General features: G+C 41.9%; 1 long non-coding RNA gene across 3 annotated transcripts; it reads right to left on the bottom strand.

The window, feature by feature from the left end:
* Positions 1-2,522: 2,522 nt before the first annotated feature.
* On the bottom strand, positions 2,523-22,944 carry LOC105481981 (uncharacterized). 3 transcript variants are annotated; one of them, XR_987314.2, is made up of 5 exons: positions 22,830-22,944; positions 15,001-15,502; positions 9,072-9,145; positions 4,648-4,694; positions 2,523-2,687 (listed from the first exon to the last, which is right to left on the bottom strand). It is a non-coding gene; the product is annotated as an uncharacterized lncRNA (long non-coding RNA). The 3 variants fall into 3 exon arrangements; XR_011607129.1 differs by having other exon boundaries at positions 15,001-15,499; positions 22,830-22,913; XR_987313.2 differs by lacking the exon at positions 15,001-15,502 and having other exon boundaries at positions 22,830-22,936.
* Between the last annotated feature and the right edge of the window lie 331 nt (positions 22,945-23,275).

Raw genomic sequence — 23,275 nt, forward strand, 5'->3', positions numbered from 1 at the left:
CAGAGGACACTTCCTATTTGAACAACTCTCTAGGATCTCACATTATTTTCCTCCCTGGGTGGTACCATTTGCCATAATGGGGGCAGGCACACAATGGATCTCGGCCACTCTCAGTAGAATCAGCCAACTCCCCATATTAGAATGAGGTTTTATCTCCCTGGAGAATCTGCCTATGTTGGGGCAGCCATATGTGTGTTTTTGAATTGAGGAGGCCTGAGCCACTCATTCACATTTGTTTAATCCAAATGCAGGCCTCTCTGAGTAGGCGGTGGCTGCGGGGGAGATATTTGCATTTCTGACCTGCTGCATGCCTTTGCTGAATGAAATTCATATAATTACTACACACCATGACTTCCTCTAGAGTTGTATCCCTTCTGGTTGGCTTTTTTTCTTCCTCCACTTCATCATCATCCAATTAATTAACAGTTGCCATGGTGACTGTTGCCATGGCAGCATACAATTCTCCCAAAGGGATTCTCATTCATATTCTAATCAAATACATGCACATGGCTGGGTGGCTGGAAAAAGTGGTCAGGAGAATTCAAGAAGAATGGAGGAAGAAATAAAAGAGGGTTGCTTTGTTCTTTTGCCCTGCCCTATCTAGCTTTGTCTTTAGCCTACTTTATCTTAGGAAGAGGATGATTGTTTTTCTTTATCGTTTTTCTTATAGAAATGCCTGGCTGTTCTCAGGGTGCATCCTATTTTTAGTAAAGTAGTCTTTTTCTGCCTTGGGACCATGCTCTTCTCTCATTTTTTTCTTCCTTCATCAGGTGAGGGGCACATTGATTTTCCTCTGCTGTTTAGTCTGGCAGACCTGCCGGTGAGATTTCTAATGGATTCTCTGTAAAGGAACCAAAGCTTTGTCGTTTACAACCATTAGCAGCTTCCACCTCTCAAACGAAGATCATATCTGTCACCTGTCCACATGTGACTTCCCAGGAAGCAATCGTTCTAATAAGATTCTGAACTACCCTTGCAAATCTGTTCATGGATTGTGTTATAGAGCCGAACCAGGTGTCGGCTCGCTGGGTGCAGCAAGGCCAAACCCTGACATCAGGATTGCAGCAAGAAAAAGTGAGGCATTTAGTTGCCAGGTGCCAAGCAAGGAAGACCAGGCAGTTAATGCCTATGACTTCCCTGATGGCTTGCAGATGGATTTTAAAGGCAGGGCTAAATTTCAGAAAGGAGAAGTTACAGGCAAAGTCATAAATCAATACATGGAGGTTATATATTGGTTTCGGCCTAAAAGGCTGGGATATCTTAAGCAGGTGAGCTTATAGGTTATAGGTAGATTTCAAATATTCTGATTTGATTAAGGAAGAGAAGATTTGTTTAAAAATTTGGGGTCAGCAGTAAAGAATGTTAGCTCTGGCTCCTGGTGTGACTTTCTCCAGGCCCCTCAGGAAGAAATTTCGAACAAAGAACTGTAGTCAAAGTTTACTTTTTAGTTTCCCCCATTATCTGAGGTCTACTTGCCAGCAGATCTCTTTGGTGGGGGTCTGGGTTTCTGAAAAACAATTCAGGGACATATATTAAGAGGTTATCTTTAGTTTCTATAGGGAATCAACCTCCCATGATTCTAGCTTCCTCGGGTATTGTTTTAAGCTACTATTACCTTCTTGCTTATCAAGTTGCTTATTTATTTCTCAAGGCCAGCTAGGTGCCTGGAATTTCCCTTGAAGGAACTCAAGATTTTCTTTTATTTTCATGCTTGGAGGCCCAGCAGACCCCTAAGAGGGGGTACTGGTTTTGTCTCAATTACTTATGCATGTGAGACAGCCAAGTGGAAAGCGGTCCCCAGGGAAACTCCAGCCGGCCTGCACACTGCGGTAGAGTCACAGAAGTTTGCGCCATTTGCAGTGGGGAGGAGCCTGGCCCGTCCTCTTCCTGGGTGGAACCTGGAATTTAATCTGTGAGGCGGGAAGCACACTAGCAGGACTTGGCTTTGTGGAGAGTTCCTGTTTTCCCTTTTGTTTTTTCTCCTTTTTGTCCAACAAGTACCATTTTTATCACCCTTCAAAGTATCTGCGAGCCTAATATTTCATGGCCGTGTGACAAGGACCCCATCTTTAACTGAACTAAGGGAAAAGTCCTACAACACTTGTTTAATGTCTGACCATACTCACTCGCTTTCTCAGTTCCTCCAGAAAGAATGAAAAATATCCAGGACTCTTCTTCCATCCACGTATCCCTGGCATGTTGACCTGACTAAGGTGACCTTAGCCCAGGACCACTGTTAGATTGGAATGCCTTCATTTTAGCCTGCCTCCCCGCTCAGAATCTCTGCTGCAGTTCCGTTCTGGTTTGCTTCCCTCTGCTTCTCTTCCTGCCTCCAGGCCCTACCCCTGTGCAGGCATCTTCCACACAGAAGATGACGATTCAACATGAGATTTGGGTGGGGACAAACATCCCAACTATATCAACTTCGTTCCAAAAGAAATGCAATAGTCTTAAATGTCCTCCTTAGATATCTCATCAAATAACCAGGAAAGATCAACCACCAAAAAAGAGAAGAGACTGTGAGTTGTCCTGTCCACAGACATTTTTTTTTATCTATTCTTTTGAGGGTGACTCCAAGAGACTGTTTGGGGGAATTTATTTGCATTATAAGACAACTTTTGTTCCTGTGTAGCTCTGCCCTTCCTCTGCTGGCTGCCTCTTGCCTCTTGGATCTATGCACCTCTCCCCTGTGAAGAGAGTTGTAAGCGTCAACCATCTGGCCCCTCTCTGAGTTCATATTTTCTATGACTCTCTATTTTTTCTCCTATTAATCTGCCTTTTGTCATTTGATTTTCAGTGAATCTTCAGAGGGCAAAAAGAAAGTTTTCTCCCTCATCCCCTATGTAGATAATCCATGGGCTCCATTTTGGGAAATACTGGCCCAAAGAGAAGCCCAAATTCTTAGCATGGTATGCAAAGTCCATTACAATCTGATTCCAATCTGTTTTTGTCTTTTTAACTTCTAGCAATAATTCCTCCTCAGATTTTTCACCTCAGTGCCTGCCTTGTGTTCTAATTGTACCAAATTTTTCATTATTCTTCTCACCATACTGCACACAACTCAAGCTCCAAGCCTTTGCTCAAACTCTTCTTTTGTCTGAATGACCCCACTCTCTCTGATCCTGGTCAGACTTCTCCTCAACTCAATGCCACCTCCTTCCTGAAGTCTCCCAATCTTTCTCGGGTAAGACCATTCCTTCCCTGTGTCTCATAGCACTTTTAAGGCTAATGCTTGTCCTTACCACATTTTATTTTAATTCTCTCTTTTAGGATCTGTATTCCTTGCCCTTTGAAGATTCAGGGCTGGGGAAAGAAAAGTAGCAATTATTTAGCACCTACTAAGTATTGTTTATGGTGCCAATGAACTATTCTCCTCGTCATAAACTTCTTTTTTATTAACAACAACAACAACAACAACAATGACAACAAAATAACTGAAATGGGTCCTTCATTCCAGGTAGTGTGCCAAGAAATTTACATGCATATTCGCATATTCTCAATATTCATAGCAATCTTATAAAACTGCCATTATGATATACCCTTCCTTACAGAAAATGAAGGAACTTAATGCACTCAAAGTTGATACTTAGTAAATGATGCAGTTGGAATTTATCCAAAATTGTCTGACACTGGAGCCTGCTTGGGTGATCCTGTCATTGTTACCGAATTTTAAGGTGGAGAAACTTGCTTGAGGGTACCCAGCAGCAGACAGCCAGGGCTGCTGGATTCCCAGGCCTGGGGAAAGATACTCTTCAAACTTGGAACCTGCAGCTCCTCCTGTAATTCCTGACATACGGTTCATTGAATTGAACTAGACCTGTTGAGTATTAACATGACTCTCATTCTGACTCAGAGAAGTGACTTATCTAAGGTAATGTAGTTAGAAAGAGTCTTGGTTGAGAGTCCAACACAGATGTTTTTACAATCAAGTGAAATTCTCAACTTGTCAATGATGCCTCCTCAATGCTATCGACAATTGGTTATGTATTTGGGATTCTGGCCACTGTTTACAGCATTGTTTCAAGGGAAAAAAATGTATCCTGAGGTCATTTTCAAGACTGTTAGAGTCAACCCTTAGAACTTGGGCTAAGTCAGAGACTGAAATAGGCATGCCACAGCTCTGTTCTCACCAGCAGTAGCATTTGTATCCAGACCCATGTAGGTATCTGCAAAATATTTATGGTCTGGCCGGGCGCGGTGGCTCAAGCCTGTAATCCCAGCACTTTGGGAGGCCGAGACGGGCGGATCACAAGGTCAGGAGATCGAGACCATCCTGGCTAACATGGTGAAACCCCGTCTCTACTAAAAATACAAAAAAACTAGCCGGGCGAGGTGGCGGGCACCTGTAGTCCCAGCTACTCGGGAGGCTGAGGCAGGAGAATGGCGTAAACCTGGGAGGCGGAGCTTGCAGTGAGCTGATATCCGGCCACTGCACTCCAGCCTGGGCGACAGAGCGAGACTCCGTCTCAAAAAAAAAAAAAAAAAAAAAAAAAAAAAATTTATGGTCTTAGAATGGAGCTTCAGTCACATGTTTGGTACCTCGTCCAAAGAACAATATTTGGAAATGGATTCTATAGCACCAGGCAGCTGATGAAGGAAGGAGATGTTTTCTCACCTAATTTTCACAAATGGTTTCTGGAACCTTACCTTCAAACTCCTTGACAAACACAGTTCTGCCCGTGCTCTCAGAGGACCTGAAAAAAAAAAATCATGCAATTAACCCCATATGTTCAACTTTGGAGAGCACCTGGGTAACAACTCCTAGCCAAAGCTTAGTATGCCAGGAGCTCTCTGATGAGGGGTCTGACCATTTTCCTAGGAATTGAATAAGTCGGTGATCCATCTGTCTATCAAGTGTCTGAAGTCAGCAGAACCCCTGATAGTGCCCAAGCCTTCTTTTTTCCCTCTGTCCCATTGCAAAGCAACTAACCCCATCCTGGGATAGCTGTGAGCTGTGGCTGCAGCTTTGCTGTGTCTGGTCTTCCAGGGGATGAATGGCTGGTGGCTCTATCCCAGGGTGAAACTTGTGCTGGGGGGGATCACAGGGTGCTGAGGAGAGAGAAGCCCCCTGTGTTTATAGTGGAGTACTATTGAGTTCCACCTCATCCATCACCCCAGTGTGCCTGCCACCGGCTGCAACGTGAAAGTGTGCCCTGCTCAGGTGCGAGGGGACAGTGTTGTGAAAAATTCATCTCTCAGATGATTCACTGGACCCCTGCTTGCTGATCCACTCCTGCGCTCCTCACCCCACACGTTTATCGGCAGGAATATCAAGGTATCAGGTTTTAAAGAGGTGGAAGTCAGAGAACAAAATTATTAACCTCTATGTCAATTCTAATTAATGCAGCAAGCCACCTGGATATTTAGTGACTGGAAATGAAATCAATTTGAGTTTTCAAATTTAATTTACATACAGCTGGTATGATAAATCGGTAACACATTGCTAGGTAACTCACTTCTCTGTAGTTCAGGGGAAGGATTTCTGTCCTCATTGCTATCTGGGTATTTTACAAATCCTTTCATTAATCCAGAGCTTTGGCCTTCCGAGGAAGGGCATGCTGGTTGTAACAGCTTTGAAAAATTTAGCTTCTGCTGCAGCTTGGCCACGGAGAGAAAATGTCATTTCTATATTTTTTTAAATAGCTGTTTTAGTTTAATTTATGATTTCCCATCCCCATCTCCAGCCCCACCCCCACCCCTACCACCAGTGAAAAGAAAAAGCTAAGTTTCTAGTTTGGCTTGAGTGAATGTCTGATCTGATCATTTAAACAGGGCCTTTGGGGAATGCTCAGTCTTTTTAGGAAAAATTGGTTTTGGTCTCAGATTACCTCTACCCTGTGACTGCTTCTTTTGCTAAAATGGCATGTGGAGTATGGAGACAACTGATTTGGAAGGGAGTGAGGGCTGTGGCTCCTGGACTTCATGGTGGAGGGGAGGAGTGTCCTCTCATATGAGGACTGTGGCTTTAGGTCCATGTCTCTTCATATTGGTTCCTGCCTCAAGACCATGGCTGGTGTCACTTAGGCTTGGTCAGGGGCTTCTCCTCTGGCTGACCTCCAGACCCTATGGCCACTGCCCATCCCAGCAGGCCCCTGGCTCTCGCCATCAGTGCCCAGCAGTCAGAAGGTGGCTTGGCAAAGTGAAACCTCAGAGCCTCCCTCTGTCCCTCCTGCTGGCTTGCCAGCTCGCTGCGGCCTGGCTCTAGGCTGGTGTAAGGCATTCAGAGAGAGTTCTTTTCTCAGAAGTCCATGCCGGGAGCAGAGGCTGTGCCACCTTCTACTCTCTTAGGTTCACTTATTCAATGCCAAACACAGAGAGGGGACATGGGGACATGCCTCAAAGAGCCTTGCTCTCCTCTCCTCGGCTCTTCCACCATCCCTCAGACTGGAAAAGGACAGGTCTTTCTTTTACCCTCCTGTGTAATAGTGTCCTCCTTCTACAGGAGTGGCGAACATTCCGGCCTTTCTGCCCTGGTGGAGGGTGCATATATTCTAAGTGGCAGTGGTATTTTTATGCATTAGTGTAATCTAGTCTTGGTCCTTAGTGATTTGAAGCAGGGTGGGGGTATCTTCAGGGAGTGAAAGTCGAATTGGGAAAAACTGTGTTGAGGACAATGCCCTGGCTTCAAGGTGAATGCTTTGCTGTTTAATCCAATTTCTGAATGCAGTAACTAGAAAACTACTCTAGCTGTTCTTTCCGCATTCTTTGAGTAAAAATCCTCCTTTTCCAACAGACGGGAGTTTCTGGATGCCTTTGGCAATCTGGGGTGATGGGGACATATTCAGAAATCCAGAAGAAAAACACACGAACAATTTTCATTATAATTTTACTTTCATTAAATCAATCATATGTGAGGCTTTGCCACATGGTCTCTGTCCAGACACACCTAACAGTAGTTCATAGGATGTGATCACTTAATCAACAACTTTTTTGCTGTTTTTTTTTTTTTTTTTAAAGATGGAGTTTCACTGTTGTTGCCCAGGCTGGAGTGCAATGGTGCAATCTCTGCCCACTGCAACCTCCACCTCCTGGGTTCAAGCGATTCTCCTGCCTCAAACTGCTGGGATTACAGGCATGCGCCAAGTAGCTGGGATTGCAGGCATGCGCCACCATGCCCAGCTAATTTTTGTATGTTTAGTAGAGACAGGGTTTCACCATGTTGGCCAAGCTGGATGGTCTTGAACTCCTGACCTCGGGTGACTCATCCACTTTGGCCTCCCAAAGTGCTGTGATACAGGTGCGAGCCACTGGGCCTGGCCTAGTCAACAGCTTTTAAGAAGTGACAGAAGCAACTTGCACGTGTGCATATGCATTTGTGTGTGTGTGTGAGAGGGAGAGGGGGAGAGAGAGAGAGAAAGAGAGAGGGAATGGAGTGTGTTAGATTATGGGCTGAGCAGTGTGGAGAAGGATATCAAAGGTGTGAAAAATTTGGGATTAAACCTGTAGATAGAATACAAAAATTAAAATGTTTAAAGGCCACAGATAAGTGAGTGCAACTAATATAGCCCCAACTTACTACAGGATTTCTGAGGGACCACAGAACAAAGAAGTGATTCCAATTAGACATTTTTAACCAGAAAAGACTTCCTAAAAGAGGTGATTTTGGGATTAGACTTGCAGGCAAGGTTATTTATACCTATACAAATCAAAAGGAACAGGAGCAGATGGATTAGCTGACAGGAGCTGAGGCTGGCTGTGAAGGAAATAGGGTTGGCGAGATAGGAGGGGACCACTGTGAGTAATGGGCATGGTTTTGTGAGAACAGTTTTTGCTTAGAAATCAAGAGATGCTCTAAGCTGTTAACGGTGAGCTATGTGACCTGGTAAGCCCCCTGGCCTCTCGGGCCCCAGGTTCCTCTTTGGTTAGAAGAGGGATGAGGAAGTCTCGCAGGCCCCTTCCAGTTGCAGCCAGCTGTGATTCAATGGCAAGAGGAATCCTGGTCTAGGTTTTGAGAGTGGAGGGTTGTGGTGAAAATGACGTGGACATGGGATTCTTCCAGTCATGGTATAAATTGGAGCCCAGGAGAGCAGGGGCACAGGCATGAAGGGATGTAGGGATAATGTCCTGGGGGTGAATAGTGGCCCCAAAATGATATGCACAAGTACTAATCCTCAGAGCCTTTGAATGGTACCTGAAATGGCAAAAAGGGACTTTGCAGAGGTGATTAAGTTAAAGGTTCTGAGATGAAGAGATTATCCTGGATTATCTGGGTTGGCCCTAAATGCCATCACAAGCATCCCTCTAAAAGAGAGACAGAAGGAGTTTTGAGAGAGACAAAGGGGAGACAGTGTGGCCACAGAGATTGGAGTGAGGTGGCCACAAGCTAAGGGATGCTTGGAGCCCCAGAAGCCGGAAGTGGCAAGGAAGGATCCCCCACTAGTGCCTCCCAAGGGAGTGTGACCCTGCTGATACCTTGATTTTGAACTGTCCATTCCCAGAATTGTGAGGAAATAAATTTCTGTTATCTGAAGTGCCGGGTTTGTGGTAATTTGTTACAACAGTCGTAAGAAATTAACACAATTGTAGCTGAAACAGGGAAAGAAAGTGAAGGTTTATGAGATACTGGTCTTTTCCTCAGTTACCTTCTCAGGGAGTGACTGTAGAAGAAAAGGAAAGCAATTAAAAATGACTCTAACCTGAATCATGAGACTGTGGTGTTCCTAAGAATGCACATTTTTTACAGGGATTACTTTGTAGACATATTCTCCTTTCATCACCTATGTGGCACATGTTTTTGTCTCCAATTTTCAAAGTAAATAATGTATCTCAGAGTCACACACAAATAGGGAGGAAAACAGTCATAGAATTAAAAAGCTTAGGATAAAAAACCTCAATTTCCTCCCCTCCCCTTCCAGCCTCCAGTTTCACTTCAGAAACACTTGCTTTCCTCTCTGAGGCTTGGTTTTCTTGGCATTTACCTTTATCTATGATGATTTCTTGATTTATCAATCTTAGACCATGTCTATTAATTTCCTCTTCTAACCATTATGGATTTCCTTCTCTTCTGACCTCTCCTCTGTTGGCTTCCCCTCCCTCCAGCCTTCAGTATAGTTTAGGTGATGGAATGTTACCTTGGATGCTTGGATCAAGTCACCACGATGTAGTAGCCTCTCAAAGGAAGTGACTGAACACTGGATAGTAGATTCTGAAGCCCATAAAAAGGACAGAAAGTTGAGAGTGTGAAGATGATATTGTTTGTCTCTGTGTCCCCACCCAAATCTCATGTTGAATTATGATCTTCAGTGTTGGAGGAAGGGCCTGGTGAGAGGTGATTTGATTATGGAGGTGGATTTCCCCCTTGCTGTTCTCATGATAGTGAGTTCTCATGAGATCTGGTTGGTTAAAGTATGTAGCACTTCCTCCTTCACTCTCTCCTGTCACCATATGAGTATGTGCCTGCTTCCCTTTCTCCTTCTGCCATAACTGTAAGTTTCCTAAGGCCTTCCAAGCCATGCTTCTGGGCAGCCTGCAGAACGGTGAGCTGATTAAACCTCTTTTCTTCAGAAATTACCCAGTCTCAGGTAGTTCTTTATAGCTGTGTGAGAATGGACTAATACAGAGAACATCTTGTGAGCGGATTTTCTTCAGGGAAAGCTGTGCTGAGTCCCTGTCAGGGCTGTCTACCCCTCACCTCAAGCCTGTGAGGGTTTCTGCCAGGATTACAAGGAAGGCATCCTCTGCAATGCGGACCTGTTGTGACTTCCCCAGGATATTGGAAGGGTGAGAAATGGGCTTACTGCTTTGGTGGTAGAGCCAGGAGGCCTGCTTGTGTTTGGGAGGGGCCTGCACACTTGGAGTCTGCCAGGAACAAAGACAGGCACTGGGCATCTCGCCGGTCATGGGAGCAGCTGTCTGAAGGGCCCAGTAGGGAGGTCTCAGAAGAACATATGAAAACACCATTGAGAAAGAAGAGGAACCTTCAGAATACCATCCCATCAAGTGTGAACTTTCTAGAATTTCTTCCCCTGTCCTTTCTCCCATTTGCAAAGAGGAGGAGGTGAGCGAAAGGAGAGGCTGAACACACCTCCCACCCGAGTGTAAAGTGGCTGTCGTCAACTGGCCCTACCTGAGGAAAGAGAATATTTAGCACTAAATTAGTTTTGGAGACTTGATTGTTATTAATACATAGGAATGGGCACTATAATGCTTAAATTGAGGCTCTGTCTCCTGACATAATGACTCTAGGGCTAAAGCGGGAAAATCTTGGGAGCTACCAGGGTTTTAATCTAGACAAAAGGTGAAAATTTCCTCATTGAATACATTTTTCAAACTTAAAAAAAATCAAAACTTTTATTTCAAGATAATCATAGATTCCCATGCAATTGTAAGAAATCATACAGGGAGACCCTGTGTGTGTTTCCCCAAGAGTAATAGCTTGCAAAATGATGGCATGATATCACAACCAGGATGTCGACATCAGTATAGTCAAGATGCAGAACATTCTATTAACACAAGGGACCCTCCTGCTGACCTTTTTAACCATAGCCCCCCACCTCCCTCCTTAACCACTGGCAACCATTAATCTGCTCTCCATTTCTATACTGTTGTCTTCTTAATAATTCTATATAAATGAAAGTATATGTATAGTATATAATTTTGTAGGATTAACTTTTTTTTTTCTCCTCAGCCTAATTCTGGAGATTCATCCAAGTTGTTGTGTGTATTAATAGTTTTTTGTTTGCTTGTTTGAGACAAGGTCTCCTTTTGTCACCCAGGGGAGTGCAGTGGCATGATCATGGCTGACTACAGCCTTGACCTTCTGGGCTCAAGCAATCCTCCAACCTCAGCCTCCAGGTAGTTGGACTTACAGGCACATACCACCATGACTGCTAAATTTTGTTTTTTTGTAGTAGTCAGGGCTTCTTATGTTGCCCAGGCTGATCTTGAACTCCTGGGCTCAAGCAATCCTCCTGCCTTGGCTTGCCAAAGTGCTGGGATTACAGGCTTGAGTCACAGTAGCTGGTCTGTTTTCTTTTTTTATTGTTCAGAAGTATTCCATGGTATGGATATGCCAGTTTGTTTAACCATTCACCCATTTAAGGACTGGGCTATTTCAAGGTTTTTTTTTTTTTTTTTTTTTTTTTTGCTATTATGAGTAAAGCAGCTATGAATGTTTGTGCTCATGTTTTTGTGTGAGTTCATCTACATTTCTCTGGGAATAAATGCCCCGGGGGCATATAATGGTTAAGAGGTATAATAGTTGTAAGTTTATTTTTTTAAGATGCCACCAAGCTTTTCCCAGAGTGGCTGTACCATTTTCCTTCCACTTACATCAACAATATACAAGTGATCCAGTTTCTCTATGAAGATATTTTAAAGGCATCGTGGGAGATAAAAATAAAGTTGCAGATGACATCCCCTAGGTGGTACCACTCTGGCCTCTGTAAATAGCAAGTTTGATCTGCCTGACCCATTCAAAAGTGGCAGGTCTGCAGAGCTGGGAGCAGGCCTGGCCTGGGCTCTGGGCAGTGGTGCAGTACCGGGAACTGGCCAGAGAGGCGCCCTAAGGCTTGACAGCCGCTTGCTGAGAGTCCTTTTAGTTAGCCCTGTTCCTCCCAGGGCTCTTCCACATTCATTGGTCAGGGCTATGGCAGCGTCCTTGGATTGGAGCTACTTTTCTGATTATGGAAACAACAATCTTTTTCATCAGAGCACAGTAGTTACTATTAAAAGCTGCAGTCGCATGGCAGGCTGGAAGTGGCAATTCAGAGAAACTTTTGTCTTCCCACTTCCCAGAGTGGTGCCAGCTGGAGGGGTTTTGCTGGGACTGAAGAGGGAAGAGTGGGGCTAGGATCAAAGCCAGAAAGGGGGATGCTTCCTAAAGAAAGCCGCATGCAGGCCAGTTTAACTCCTTAGTTGCAGAGGGGGCTGTGGTGCCCTCTCTCAGAGCTCAGAGGCTACTAAAAGCTCAGCTCTGAGCCTGAAAGGCTTATATGATTCAGCTCTGGAGCTAAATGCCTCCAGAAATCCCAGCTCAATGACTTACTGCCTGTGTAGCCACAATCAAGTTACTTTAACCTCTTTAAGTCTCAGACGTTTCTTTCATCCATAATAGAAGGATATGAACAGCACCTCTTGGGTTTATTGTGAGGACTATATGGGAAAATATTTATATAAAGTCCGTAGGACAATCATTTCAAGTTGACTGCATATTGGAATTACCCAGAGATCTTTAAGGAACACCGATGACTGGGTCCCATTGCCGGATTCTGGGATCATTACAATTGGCCTGGCGTGTGAGTTCTAAAAACTCCTTAAGTGGGCCAGGTGGTTCATGCCTGTAATGCCAGCACTTTGGAAAGCCAAGGCGGGTGGATCACCTGAGGTTGGGAGTTTGAGACCAGCCTGACCAACGTGGAGAAACACCATCTCTACTAAAAATACAAAAATTAGCTGGGCGTGGTGGCACATGCCTGCAATCCTAGCTACACAGGAGGCTGGGACAGGAGAATTGCTTGAACCTGGGAGGCGGAGGTTGTGGTGAGCCAAGATCATGCCATTGCACTTTAGCTTGGGCAACAAGAGCAAAACTCTGTCAAAAAAAATTAATTAAACAAACAAATAAATAAATAAAAACTCCTTAAGTGATGTACTATGTTTAATTTTCCCCCACTATGATCTCTCCCACCAAGTTCATGTCCTTTCTGGAAATTCAGAATGTGGTTTTATTTGGAAATAGATTCATTACGGGTGTAGTAGTTAAGATGAGGTCATATTGGAATAGGGTGGGCCCTTAATCCAATAGGACTGGTGTCCCTATTAGGAGAGGAGAAGAGACACAAAATAGACAGGTACAGAGACAAAACAATGTAAAGAGACACAAGGAGAAGGCTGTGAAGCAGAGGAGGCAGAGATTGGAGCGATGCGTCTATAAGCCAAGGAATCCCCAAAATTACCAACAACTCCCAGGAACTAGGAGAGAGGCAGGGAACGAACTTTCCTGTAGAGTCTTTCAGAAGGACACCTTGATATTGGACTTCGGGCCTCCAGAGCTGTGAGAAAATACATTTATCTTGTTTTTAGCCACCCAGTTTATGGTATTTTGTGACAGCAGCCCTAGAAAGGTAATGTGGATTGTCACAATATACAGCCAACGTTGTCAGTCACAGCCATAGATGGTAAAATGTGGCAGAACATGGCTCAGGGAGCATCAGCTATTTTCATTATCTCAAAACAGATAGCCTTAGCCATATTTAAGTGTCTACTGAGTCTCAGAAAAGCATCTTGGAGAGTAGTTGGTGCTGTTTGAGAGGAAAGAGTCCTAGGGAGCCCTGTTCTCTGAGGATGGGCCACTGTGTCAATCACGGGGAAGCAGTAGGTGTCACCACTGTCACGGAAACCCAGCCCATTCATAATAGTCTGAGAAAGCAGGGGCGCCACGTCAGTCTGGGTCTCAGAAGTTTGGGAAACACTGCATTCCATATTCCCTCTGTATTAGTCCGTTCTCGTGCTGCTATGAAGAAGTATCCAAGACTGGGTAATTTATAAAGGAAAGAGGTTTAATTGACTCACAGTTCCTCATGGCTAGGAAGGCCTCAGGAAACTTACAATCATGGCAGAAGGCACCTCTTCACAGGGTGGCAGGGAAGACAATGAGTGCCGAGCAAAGTGGGAAGCCCCTTATAAAAGCGTCAGATCTCATGAGAACTCACTCGCTATCATGAGAACAGCCTGGGGGAAACTGCCACCATGATTCAGTTATCTCTACCTGGTCCCACCCTTGACGCATGGGGATTATTACAGTTCAAGGTGAGATTTGGGTGGGGTCACAGAGCCAAACCATATCACCCTCCTTTGAGGAAAGACAGCATACATTAGCATGTTCAAGGTTCTCCTGGAGTAAAGAAACCCCTTCAATTTTACTTATACCAGAATTTCCCAAGTCAGTCTGACTATGTCAAGCTTGACTTTTTCCATAACTTGCATTATCCCAGCAGAACCAGTGCTCTGGAATCTGACTTAGGAAATCCTGATTGAGGTCACACCACCACAGGTGGGTACACACCTACCCAGAGGGAAAACTTAAAGGAAAAGGCTGGGCGTAGTGGGTCACACCTGTAATCCCAGCACTTTGGGAGGCCGAGGTGGGTGGATCACTTGAGGTCAAGAGTTCAAGACCAATCTGGCCAACATGATGAAGCCCTGTCTCTACTAAAGAATACAAAAATTAGCCGGGTGTGGTGGCATGCGCCTGTAATCCCAGCTACTCAGGAGGCTGGGGCAGGAGAATCGCTTGAACCCAGGAGACAGAGGTTGCAGTGAGCTGAGATCATGCCACTGCACTCCAGCCTGGGCAACAGAGATAGACACCATCTCAAAACCTTGAAGGAAGGCGATTCCCTTGTTTTGTCATCAGGTGGAGCTCAGCATGGGCAGCACTGAGAGATTTGGAAACTCAAAGATGTTTCCAGTTCAAGAGCACAGGAGCAGGTTGCACATGGAAGTTGGCTATGTACACTGCATAGATTCTCTAGAACAAAAAAAATCTTCCCGGACAGGAAAGTGGTTCTGGGTCAAGTTTTAGAGCAGGGATGTCAGCACCCATTCAGCTTGTCACCCTTGAATGAATGGACAAGCTTGGTGGTGAAGGGTGGTTTTTAAAGAGCAGCATTGTTTGGTCTTCAGAAGTTTGAGGGAAGATGTAACAGCTGTTGGAGAGTGTAGGGGGTCATAACAGCTATTCTTCCTCTTCGTGGAGAGTGGAATGAGAGAAAATGAAGCCGAGAAGTCTTATGAGCTGTGAGAGAGCGTTTCCCAATAATTCACAAAACTTTAGAGTGATAGAGTCAGAACTCAAAGCCAAGTCTCAGTTTCTGAATCCTGTTTTTTTTTTTTTTCCCACCGCGGGATGCTGCGTAGAGGGTAAATCTGAGTTTATAGACTCAGTTATGCAAAGAATGAAACTGTCTTTCTCTATAACGTAACAACTGTTTCAGACCTCCATTGTGACAGAGTGGCAGAAACATATTTTTAGTCAATTACTTTTGGGATTGCTATTACCTTTGGGATGGTACCCAGTTTCAGGGGTTTACATGGGGACCATATGAGAGGGAGTGGGCAGTGCTGTGGTCCCTGATGTCTTGCCTCTGCAGGTGTCCTCCGGAGTATCCATCTTCTTGTCTGGTTCTTGGCCATCTATTCATGAAGATTGTCTCTGTCTCTGTCACCACAGCTACTTTAGTTCTGGTGGCTCTACTTGTGAGCCAGGTTAAGGCATGGAGGTCTCCGACAGGCTGTCTGTGCTCTTGTTGGTCTAGGTCACCTACATAGTCATTTTCTCTCTGGCATCTGGCTGCCTCCCTGAGACTCAGCACGAGACAGGGTACAGGGCTTTGCTTTCTTTTTCCTCTGAGGCATCAGCTTTTGGAAAAACAAATGAGGAAGATCACTTTACTTCCTTGTGTTTCATTCAATCATATCATCTCCTCTTCAAATGAAATAGAAGAGCCAGGGGAGGATGATGATGAGAAAAAACCACAAGATCCTCAGAACTTCTGAACTACTGAAAAGAAAAAAAAAAAACCCATCACCTAATGTAATACTTCAGTAGTAGTATTATTCCAGAACCTTCTCCCATTGCAGTGGGCCCCAGAGGAAGGGTGGAGTCTTTTCTTCCCCTGACTCATGTAGACGGATAAGTTCTGGGACTCGGGGAGTCCAAAATATATATGTTTTGGGGCTGGCCTGTTGCCTAATATCTTGACCTCCAGCTCTTAGTGTGAGAGAATCAGCCCATGCTAGGAAGATCAATGTTCTGGGTTTGCCTGAGACTGAGAGGTTTCACAGGACGTGTGACTTTCATTGCTAAAACTGATACAGTCCAAGTCAAACTGGATGATACAGTCCAAGTCAAACTGGATTGGTCACTCGGTGAAGATCCTTTGATTGTTTTCCTCTGGGGCTAACTTTCTGAGCCTCTGTGTAGACTCACCCCTAAACTTCTCCAGTCCTGTATGTGTCTTCTCTTTGCTGAGTTAAAGGAGTAGGGACTCATGTATGAATTAAGAGCCTGCTAACAGTCAGGCATTTTATTTTCCAGATGAATCTCCAAGGATTATTCACCTTGGAGGGGGAGTATCATGGTTCTGGAGCCTGTCTGCTGAGAGCCTTGGAGGTCCCCGCTTTATCATGGCTCAATCTGACCAGCTTGCTATCAGCATCTCATTTGCTTTTTCTCAGATAATTATTAATTTCTGCATCTTATACTCATGCTAGTGGATACCTTTTCAATTAACCACTGACGATGGGAAAGAGACAGATTTCCCTATCAGTGAATTAACTGTCAGTACTGACAGGTAGTGGGGAGCTTGTGAAGAGTACAGTGTGAGTGTGTGTGTGCGCTCACAAGCAAGCACACAATTGGATAGGTGGGCAGTAAGTGTAGGAAAGAGAGGAAGGAAGGTGGGAGTGCAGCAGAGAAGACCATCTGTTCTTTGCAGCCAATTTTAACTCTTTCCCCCCTTCTCCTAGTCTTTCTCTACTTCCCTGGTTACCATTATCTGAAGACAAACTTTCAGTGCTAGATATTTTTGATTTACTGAGCTATCAGAAATGAAAGGTGACTTCTGTTCCCAGTCCTTCACTCTTCAAGATACCCAACCAACAGCTGGAACATTAGAAGTACCACTATTGAAGGAAATCTGGATTCTGTTACATCTTTACACTAACATCCCATGCTCCATTTCCATTGATTTGCTCCCTCGCTTCGAGAAAATCAGTTAACCTCTCTGGTCATCTCTTGCTTTGTAATAAAATGAAAGTGAAGGCTCAGAGTCCTGGATATAGTGACATATTTTCAAAATGTATACTGGTGGTGCTGACTGTGGAATCTTTTTATTATACCATTTCTCTGCTCACAGGCCTAAAACATGGGCTAAGAAAGCCCCACAGCCTATAGAATAAAATCTAAACTCCTAAATATGCCAGTCCTTGACCTCCACAATCTGGATTCCAAAAGCCTGAACTGTTAATCATCTGTTGCTTCATTTGGCCCTCTAGCATATATTAAAGTGTACTTTAGTTACTTTTAATAAGTATCTGTCTTATTTTTAAATTTATTTAAAAGCTCCTTGACAAGCAGACTGCTTTTTGCCCTTTAAAACAAATCCCCAACACCTCACAACTGTTTTGCACCTAGTAAGTGTCCAATAAATGTTATTCAATTCAATTAATAAATTGAATTGAAACTCTTTTGGGTGGGATATACAAATCCTTTTTAAAACGCAAGCAGGTTATGAATCTTTAAATTTATCCTGTGCTTATTCCCAACCATAAAAGGAACATTCAATATTTAATCAGTAAGTATAATTTTGGCTGCGAGTTTTTCATAGATGCCCTTAATCAGAATGAGAAAGCTCCTCCTACTCTCAGTTTGCTGACTGTTTTTATTAGGAATGAATATTGGATTTTGTCAAATGCTTTTTCTGGACTGATTGAGATAATCATATAATTTCCTCCTTTATTCTGTTAATGTGGTGAATTAACTACATTGATTTTCGATTGTTGAACCAGTCTTGCATTTCTGGGATTGTATTTTATCATTTTTCTATTATCCTTAGATATATACATTTCTATGGATAATGAATGGGATTAGCCTGTAAATTTTCTTTTCCGTAATGTCCTTTTCAGGTTTTGGGATTAGGTTTATCCTAGTTTCATACGATGAATTGGAAAGGACAGCTTTAGATTTATATGAAAGTTGCAAGGATGTAATAGAGAATACCCGTATGCTCTTGTACCCAGTTTCCTCTACTGTAAAGAACTTACTTTCCTATGGTACGTTTCTCACAACTAATGAATCAATATATATGCATTATTATTATTTATTTATTTGTTTTTGAGACAGAGTTTCACTCTTGTTGCCCAGGCTGGAGTGCAGTGGCACAATCTCAGGTCACAGCCCCCTCCGCCTCCCAGGTTCAAGAAATTCTCCTGCCTCAGCCTCCCAAGTAGTTGGGATTATAGGCATATGCCCCCACGCCCAGCTAATTTTGTATTTTTAGTGGAGACAAACATTCTTCATGTTGGTCAGGCTGGTCCTGACCTCAGGTGATCCACCTGCCTTGGCCTCCCAAAGTGCTGGGATTACAGGCATGAGCCCCTGCACCCGGCCGTGTTTGTTATTATTTTTAACTAATGTCCATACTTTTTTCACATTTTCTAGTATATAAGAAAGCAATAGACTTTTGCATATTAACTTTGTATCTTGCAACTTTGCTGTAATCACTTATTAGTTCCATCAGTGTTTTTGGTTTGGAGATTTTCTACATAGATGATCATGTCATCTATGAACAAAGATGGTTTTATTTCTTACTTCCCAATATACCTTTTATTTATTTTCCTAGTCTTCTTGAATTAGCTAGGATTTTCTTTCCTCTTCTTTTTTTTTTTTTTTTTTTTTGGCTGGGGGGATAGGCTTTTGATCTGTCATCCAGGCTGGAGTGTGGTGGCATGATCATGGCTCACTGTAACCTGAGCATCCTGGGTTCAGGCAATCCTCTTGCCTCAGCCTCCTAAGTAGCTAAGACTGCAGGCATGCACCACCATGCCAGGCTAATTTTTAAAATTTTTTGTGGAGATGGGGTCTTGCTGTGTTGCCCAGGCTGGTCTTGAAGTCCTGGCCTCAAGTAATCCTCCTGCTTCAGCCTCCCAAAGTGCTGGGATTACAGGTATGAGCCACTGCACCCAGTCTTTATTTTGCTATTGACTGAGTGAGAATGGATAAACTTGCCTTGTTCTTGATCTTAGAAAAGCATTTATTTCTCACCATTAAGTATGATGTTATTTGTAGTTTTCTTATGGATGTTCTTTATCAAGTTGAGGGAGTTTTTATCTATTTCTAGTTTGTTGAGAATTTTTACGATGAATGGTAGTTGGATATTGTCAAGTGCCTTTTCTGCATCTATTTATATGATTATGTGATTATTGTTCTTCAGACTAATGATGTGACAGATCACATCAATTGACTTTTGAATGAGGAGCCAGCCTTGCATACCTGAAATAAATCCCACTTGGTCATCGTATATAATTATTTTTATACATTGTTGGATTCAATATGCTCAAATTTTGTTGAGGATTTTTGCATTTATGCTCATAAGAGATACTGGTTTATAGTTTTTCTTTCTTGTAACGTCTTCAGTTTTGGTATTGGGGTAGTACTAACCTCATAGAATGAATTCGCAAGTATTTCCTCTGCTTCTATGTTCTGGAGGTGATTGTAGAGAATTGGTATAATTTCTTCCTTAAATGTTTGATAAAATTCACAAGAGAACTCATCTGGGTCTGGTAATTTCTGTTTTGAAGGATTATTAGTTTTTAATTCTACTTTTTAATAGATATGTGCCTATTCAGATTATCTACTTACCATTGTGTGAGTTTTGGTAGATTTGGCTTTCAAGGTTCAACCTCAGGTTACTAAATATGTCAGCATAGAGTTGTTAAAAATATTTACTGTCTTTCTTAATGTCCAGGAGATCTGTAGTGATGGCTCCTCTTTCATATTTGAAATTAGTTATTTGTGCCTGCTCTCTTTTTTTCTTAGTAAACCTGGCTAGAAGTTTATCTATATAATTGATATATTCAAGGAAACTGCTTTGGTTTTGTTGATTTTCTCTAACGACTTCTTGTTTTCATTTTCATTGATTTCTGCTCTAATTTTTATTGCTTTCTTGCTTACTTTGAATTTAATAGGCTCTTCTAGATCCTTTTTTGCATTTATATTCTTTATTATTTTATGAAGCGCATTTACTTGCTTTTCCAGTTTTGTAAGGTGGAAGCTTAGATGATTGATTTTAGATATTTTAAATATTTCTTTTTTAATATGTGCATTTGATGCTATAAATTTCTGTAAGCCATACTTTCACTTCATTTGCCCTAATTTTGATAAGTTGTATTTTCATTTTTATTTACTTCAAACTATTTTCAATTTTATTTTGAGACTCTCCCTTGGCGTATGTGTTATTTGGAAGTATATTGTTCCATTACCAAGTGCTTTGGGGTTTTCCAAAGTTTGTGGTCTGAGGACATACTTCGCATAATTTTTATTCTTTTAAATTTGTGAGGGTGTGTTTTATGGCTCAGAATGTGGTTTTCCTTGATGACTGTTCTTTGTGAGTTTGAGAAGAATGTGTATTCCGTAGATAGATGAAGTTTTCTGTAGGTGTCAATTATATTTAGTTGATTGATGATGCTACTGAGTTCAGTTATGTCCTTACTGATTTTCTGCCTGCTGAATCTGTCAGTTTCCAATAATGGGGTGTTGAAGTCCAACTAGGACAGTGGTTTCATCTGTTTCTCCTTGCAGTTCTATGTTTTTGCCTCACACATTTTGATTCTCTGTTCTTAGGTGCATGCATTGAAGATTGTTATGTTTTCTTGGATAATTGACCCTTTTATCATTAACATAATGCCTCTCTTTATCTCTGTTAATTTCCCTTGCTCTGAAGTCTTCTTTATCTGAAATTAATATAGTAAGTACTCCATCCTTCTTTTGAATAGTATTAGCATGCTATGACTTTCTCCATTTCTTTACCTTTGACCTATCTGTGTCTTTATATTTACAGTGGGTTTCTCATAGACCACATAAATATTTGGGTTTTGTTTTGTGTTTCACTCTGGCAACTTCTGTCTTTTAATTGGTATATCTAGGCCATTGACATTTAAAGTGACTATTGATATAGTTTGATTAATATATATCATATTTGTTGTTGTTTTCTAGTTATTTCTCTTGTACCTTTTTTTTTTGTTAAATCTTCTCCTTTTCTGGATTCCCTCATTTTTGTTAAACAGTTTATATGATTCTATTTCTTCTCTTCTCTTCCAGTTATACTTAAAAAGCTTTTTTTAGTGAATGCTCTTGAGTGTGCAATATACACTTACAATTAATCAAAGTCCTGTTTCATATAACAATGCCATGTCAAGTGTAATGCAAATACCTCATAACAGAGCATTCTCAAATCCTCCTTTTCATCTCATATAACATTGCTGTCATTCATTTCACTTACCCATAAGCTATCATCACTGAATATATTTGTTGGTATTATTATTTTCAATGAATTTTATCTGTTAGATCAACTAAGAATAACAAAGAAAAAGATTTTATCTTACCTTTATTTTTTTATTCTCTTCCATTTTTCCATTCTTTATGTAGATTTAAGTTCTCTCTGATTTTCTTCTCTCTGAATTGATTTTCTTCTCTCTGAATAATTTTTTAAAACATTTTGTGCAAAGCAGGTTTACTGGTGAAAAATTTTCTGATTTTTTTTGTCTGGGAAAGTCTTTATTTCTCGTTCACTTTTGAAGGATAACTTTGCTGGACATAGAATTTTAGGTTGATGGGTTTTTTTTTTTCTTACTACTCCAAATATTTTACCCCACTATCTTCCTGCTTGCAAGGTTTCTGAAGAGGAGTCTGGCTTTCCCCTTGCTCCTCTATAGGCAAGGTGTCCACCTCCTCCTCCTCCTCAGCTTCTTTCAAGATTTTCTCTTTGTCTTTGTTTTGAATATGAAAAAAATCTAGGTGTAGATTTTTTTTGGGTTATACTACTTGTTCTCTGAGTTTGTGGAACTGTGGTCCAGTATCTATCATTAATTTTAAGAAATCTTGGTCATTATTGCTTCAAATATTTCTTCTATTTCTTTTTTTCCCCCCTGGCATTTAAAATATGCATATATTACGTCTCTTGTAATTGTCCCACAATTCTCGGATATTTTGTATTTTGTCCTGTTCTTTTCAGTTTATTAATTTTTGCATTTCAGTTTTGGAAGTTTCTATTGACGTTTCTTCAGGTTCACTGTTTCTTTCCTCGGTTGTGTCCAGTCTATTGATGAGCCTCATAAAGGCCTTCTTCATTTCTTTTAAAGTGTCTTTGATTGCTAGCATTTCCTTTTGATTCTTTCTTAGATTTTCAATTTCTGTGCTTATATTATTCATTTGCGCTTGCATGTTGTCCAGTTTTTCCATTAGAATCCTTAGCATATTAATCATAGTAGTTTTAAATGCATAATCATAATTCTAACATCTGTTGTATCTGAGTATGGATCCTGATGTTTGCATTTTCTCTTCATTCTATGTTTTTTGCTTTTAGTATGTCCTGTCATTTTTTTCTTGATAGCCAGACCTGATATATTGGGTAAATGAACAGAAGTAAATAGGCTTTTACATGAGTTATGTTTTTCTGGCTAGAAGTTAGGCTGTATTTACCGTCTGCCATAGCTGTAGGTGTCAGAGGCTAAAGTTCTTGTTTTTGCTCTCCTTTTGTCTTTGTTTGCCCTGGAAACTTCTTAAATACGGTCTGAGTTGTACAGTTATTTTAGTTATATTCTCCTGTTATTGTACAGGAGCCCTACAGATGTGCTGAGTCAGGAGGGAGGAAGCATTCCATATTCCTATGGTTAAGTTTTAATTTTTTAGGGAGCATGTACCCCTGAGCTGTGATCTTCACAGGTGCTTCTCAGTTTTGTGGGCCTTCCTTTAGGTGAGGCAAGAAGGCTAAAGTGGCCTAGAGTTGGGTATTTCTCTTCTACCTCATGGAAGTCTAGAGCTGACTGAAGTTGGGTATTTTTTCCCCACCATTGGTTGGTTAGGTTCCAGCAGAACTTCTGTTGGCTAGGCTCTGGTAAAATAATTTTTGCTGAGGGCTGGCCTTATTAAGAATAACAGAGTGTCCTGAGCTTATTTCACTAAAAGGGGCTACTTTCCCCCCTACCCTCTGCCAAAAACATGAGGGGATTGAATTTTTCTCTAATATTCATTGTGAGATCCTAGTAGGGCTCCAGGAGCTAAAATACCCAAAAGTGCAGTGACTGCCACTAAGACTATCTTCTCCTACCTCCTAGAGGTTTTTAACTCTCAGATTTGTCCACGCTGAGCCGCCAGCAATTTGTCAATTACATTTTAGAGTTTCTTTCTTCAGTACTGGTTCCCATGGAGACTTCTGTTCCCTGGCTCCTGCTTCATTGAGTTCTGATTCTATGTATCTACCTGTCTGCCTTTTCAATTTTGCAGGGAATCAGTGACTTCAGTTTCCTGGTGGATATGGAAAGAGCTGTTGATTTATAGTTTGGTCAGACTTTTTCTGTGTGAGAATGGGAGTGATAACTTCTGAGCTCCTAACATGCTGGACAAGACTTCAAACAGTAGTCTTTTAAAACAAAATTTTGTGCGGAGTTTGTAACTGTTTTTGGTACAGTGATTCGTTGATTCAAGGTATTACATCATTACTGGTAACAAGTTGCTTTCAGTATTATTTTTTAATGATAGAATTTCATCATAATG

The sequence above is a fragment of the Macaca nemestrina genome, chromosome 8, assembly GCF_043159975.1.
Source record: "Macaca nemestrina isolate mMacNem1 chromosome 8, mMacNem.hap1, whole genome shotgun sequence".
NCBI classification, from domain to species: Eukaryota; Metazoa; Chordata; class Mammalia; order Primates; family Cercopithecidae; genus Macaca; species Macaca nemestrina.